General features: G+C 35.2%; 1 pseudogene; it reads right to left on the bottom strand.

Moving 5' to 3' along the window:
* Positions 1–710: 710 nt before the first annotated feature.
* The window catches only part of LOC136279123 (ERC protein 2-like), a 6,159-nt pseudogene continuing 1,869 nt past the window's right edge, over positions 711–5,000 (bottom strand).

Here is a 5,000-nt window from a genome sequence, read left to right on the forward strand (position 1 = left end):
GATTAATACACAGTAAAATGTCTGGCAAACTCTGCCTAATTTACTCTTCTTTGGACAAACTAAGTGTGTCATTTATTGGAGAGAAAAAATAAACCGAATTTTCGCCTCATATTTCTCTGACTTTGAGTTACCTTTCATTGAGTCTTCCACTTGCCAAGCATATTTAGTAGAGTTTTTTCAGATACTGGATCACAAGTACTTGTCTATGATTTTGCACTTGTGTTAATTTCCAATTGAGCCTTCTATCACTTGTAATACACTAGTTAGTAAGTTCTCCCACCACCCCTCAAGGGAACAGCTTATCTGAAAAGCTGGCTTTGTCCCTTCGATGATGATAACAATTACTAGTTGTATAGGTGGGAAAGGCTAGGGAACCAACTGACTGGTGGGTAGGTCACATGGGCAAATTGCTTCATTCTCTGAAAACCTGGACTAAAGATACACCTTTTTTTCATCCAAATTAATCCTCTCAGTTTAAGGAGGCAGTATGTTGTTTCTATACTTCCTGAAATACAAGTATGGTGGCTCTCTAAAATTATCTTAGCTGTTTGCCTCATGCCAGACTGTTGAATTTTAATAGCAGATTACTCCCTAAACACTGAAATCAAGAGAATTCCCACACAAAAACTACTAACTACATTATGTCTTTGATAGATACGATAATAATGTGATAATAATCAATTTCAAAACAAAAAGATTTTTTAGTGCAAAATAGAATCCAACTTGGCTTACTCTCTGAGGCCTTCCATTTCACATTGGGATGATTCCAGCCTATCCCACATTGCTTTGGAAGCATCCTATTAAACAGACATGCATGATAAATACAGTTAACCTCTCATAACATACATCAGATAATCAAAACTGTATATAGTTCTATGTAACACCAAAATTAAGGACTTAAATAGTAAAACATTATTTTTTCAGCTTGGGGGTATGTATCTTGGTATAACTTTTACAAAACATTTTTCCCCTTAACTATAAAAAATGGAAGAGAAACTGCTCTCAGCATGGCAGCTGCATGGCTTAACAACTCATACCAGTAAGTTTTCTTGATGGTAAAAACACTCACTCTCGCTTCTTGGTAATCTCTGGCTAAAACATCATAATCCACCAAGATCTGTTAGAAAAAAGTCCAAGGATTGCACATTGTCAGATGAAATAAGACATTTACAATCCATGCTGGTATGCCTGATGGACAGACAGACAGACAGACAGACAGGGTAATTTTGTGTTACCAAATGAGTTGAAAATGTAAAATGGTCACCAAAAAAGTTGAAAGGCTGATATTTTGAGTGTTAGCTTTTTGTCCAAGCAATATAATCGCTCTGATGAAGGGCTTTTTATATTATGCTCTCCCACCCACCCACCACCAGTTTCTTTAGAAAAAACAGACAGACAGACAGACAGACAGACAGATATATAGATAGATAGATAGATAGATCTGTTCAGCTGGGAAGACAGATACATTCACAGACATATAGATAGACATAAAAGCAGTCAGAGAGATAGATAAATACAGAAATAGATAGATAGAAAGACAGATGGCTACACAAACAAACAAATAGATGAAGGGGCCAGTAGATGGACAGACAGACAGATGATCACGAAATACCTGAGTCCATCCAGTCCACCTTCAAAAATAAACTACTCACGCTTTGAAGGAGGTCCTTGTCTTTTTTATTGCTTGCTTCAGATTCTTTCTTTTCCTTTGGAGAGAGTGTAAGTTGTTTAATATAATAAAGTTTTAATATTAGTAATGATAATAATAATATAGAGTGTGGATATCAACTGGGGTGTCTTTATCTGTACTTTACAAAAACAAAACTAATGGCAAATAAATCATTGAGTAACTGAACCCTGAACTATTGAAAAGACTCTCTAAAATAAAAAGGTCTTTAGTAATTTCTTAAACATATCTCTGCTTGTTAACCTTCAAATTGAAGGAGGCCACACATTTGTGCAGCACTCTAACATGTTCTGAAGTCATGAACATGCAGAGAAGGTAATAAGAGAACAGTTAGTAGGGGACAAATATGACCTCTACAGCTTCTTTAGGAGAGAATAACCATCTCTTTCAACCAAAGGGAATAGCTCAAGGGGGTAGCATCATTATCAGCCGTCTATAAACCCTGCTATAAGCACTGAAAGGATAAGCAATGCGCTTTTACAAAGGTATTATTTGAAAATTTCAACTAGTGAGTTATCAAAATCTTGACATTCTTGGAGAGTAAAAATTCTTAATATAGCAGTATCAGTACAAACTCTCATTTATATATCTCCTCTTCATAAGCATTTGGTAAGTCATTTAAATCCAGATTTAAATTTGAAACAGAACCACACTCTTCAACCCAGGCATTTTTGTTATACAACAGACAAATTAAAAAAGTACACTTGTACCTAGAGTTAACCCAGTAACAGGTTACGAGGGCTTACAATCAATCTCTTTATCACATTTCATATATAAAGAATTTGTCACTTAGTGGGTATTTGTTAAGTATCACAATCAACTCTCTTTGACTCAGTTGCATCTGTGTAACTTGCAAGTTGAATGGTACCCTTCTGTATTTGCATGCAAATATTGAACAACCATTCACTAAAGAGGAGGTGGCTGGTGGTGGATGTTAACCAAGTTTAAACCAAAAGGTATCTATTGCTATGGGCATGGGGTGGGTATGCTGAAGCTTCTAATTGATTGGCTCATAATCATGGGCCTATTTGACTCCCTGTCCCATGATTCCCTTGTAAAGCTTAACTTTCTAGTCTAAAATCAGCATCAAAACAAGTTGAAATATCAGGGCTGAAGAATCCTATTAATGTATAGAATAACACTCCTGTTTATACCACACTCTTAATCATTGACAAGGCCCCCCTCCCCTGCCCATTCAAAGTTGCCTGTATTTTGAACTAAAAGTTAATGGAATCATTACAAAAAATAGTTTATGGTGAAGGGATAAATAAGTTAACTTAACAAAGCCAAAAGAGATGAAATTTAAGTAATAGGGGTTGGAAAGGTCAATTTGTCAACAATTTTGTCACCAATTGTAGGTAAGCCCTTGTCTGTCACTTGCTGCCTGCTTCATATACAATGTGTGATGAAGTTGTCAAGGAAAATTACTATTTATATCTATCAAGACTATCTGAAAGCAAAATGATCACAAATACCTTGATTGTTTTTTCCACAAACAGTGACAGTTCTTTCATTTCATTCTCCAGCCTGGCAATCAACTCATCCTTTGCAGTGCACATAGACTTAAGATCATCATATTTCTGCTTGACTTGCATGTTCAACTTGTGTACTGATTCCAGCTTCACAGTTAAGGCTTCCTGGTAAAGAAAATTTTAAAAAAGTGGTTTGTCATAAAAATGTTTGTTTTCTCATCATCAAGTTCAAATTTAAAAACTAACTTGTTTTGATATTGGTCACAAAATTTATTAGTTATTGCCACATCCTCTCATAAATTGGCTGTGTAAAACCTGATTAAAAGAACACAGTTCAATGGAAACGTTTTTTTAAACTGTTTAAACATTGCTCATTGCAGCTGGAGAGATCTACCACGGCTGATTTCAAATCAATTGAGACAAGGTGAAATTTACAGTTTCATATCTCTCATGGGCTACTGAAACCATATTAACCCTTCCACTCCCATAAGTGACCAAGACAGAATTTCTCCCTACAACGCTAATACAATATTAACCAGATATTTAGTTGATCCAACACTAAATTCTCTGAACTAACATTATGAGAATTGTATGGTTGATAGTAAGGGGAATAACAAATTTGATCTGGGAGTTAAAGGGTTAAGTACTAAGGGTACTAAGGGTTAAGTACTGACACATCAAGACTTGATCACCTCACGTTTATTTAGACCAGCCTTTTCTCACTGCCATAGGAATGTTGTTCAATTCCCATATCCACATCTCCAAATTTTTTACCCACAGCACACCTTAACATAATTATTTAATACATTAATTTAGAGCAAGTGATGACAGAAGTGATACACTGAATCACCTGACTATTAAGGATGGTGAAAATTTCTAGTCTAAGTGATTAAATGCAAATTTAAAGAACCTGTGTTCTTTGTTCTAGGGTTCAAGTCTAAAATAGGGGCCCTACCCAAGGCCTTAAAATATTTTAATAAAATCACAATAGTCATCTTACCTTTTCTCTTTTTGATGTCACAATTTTCTCTTCAAATTCTTCAAGTTTTCTAGGAGTTAAACAATATAAATTCAATTAAAAATTTTTACTTCTTTTAAATGCTATTAATTTTCTGCAGAAACAAATTAGCCACTAAACACTTTTATCAATGACTTAATGCTTCCTAATAAAGAAGAGATAAATACCAGTAACTAGTGTTATCCTTTACTAATTTTTATTGAGAAAAAATTTCCACACCTTTTACATTCCTCAAGAGCATTTTGATACTGCTTAATTTGCACCTCCAACTTTTGATTATCAGACACACAAGATTTGTATCTTGACTCCAGGAGTGACTTTGATTCTTCAATTTCCTGGTTTTTATTTGATGTTTTCTGGTTAATTTCTTCAAGGTGATGGCAAGCCAATATTGCCTTTTCATTACACTTAGCAAGTTCTGTAAGCTTGGCCTCAAGATCTTCAATATTCTCATGAAGCTGAGATTTCTCATTTTCACCTGACTTGTTGACCTCTTCTAGATACAAACAGCGCACTTCAAAATTTTGGTTTATTTTCCTCAGTGTCCACAGCTATTGTCAAGGTCACGGTTGCTTGTTCCAGTCTTATTGACTTGTTTTTCATTTGCTCACAGGTTTTTTCCAAAACATTGCATCTGGCTTGTAGTTTGTGGATTGCAGCTTCAAGCATTCTGACAGGCAGTGCATGATGAAGATTTTTCAAGTTGTATCCTACTTCATTAAGTTGTTCACAAATCTTGTCTATTTCTGCTTCAAAATGGCTTATTATATCTTTCTGCTGCCGAGGGTGCTTTTTCACCATTATTCCCCTGGTGACCACTGTG

The sequence above is a fragment of the Pocillopora verrucosa genome, chromosome 2 (genome assembly GCF_036669915.1).
Source record: "Pocillopora verrucosa isolate sample1 chromosome 2, ASM3666991v2, whole genome shotgun sequence".
NCBI lineage: Eukaryota > Metazoa > Cnidaria > Anthozoa > Scleractinia > Pocilloporidae > Pocillopora > Pocillopora verrucosa.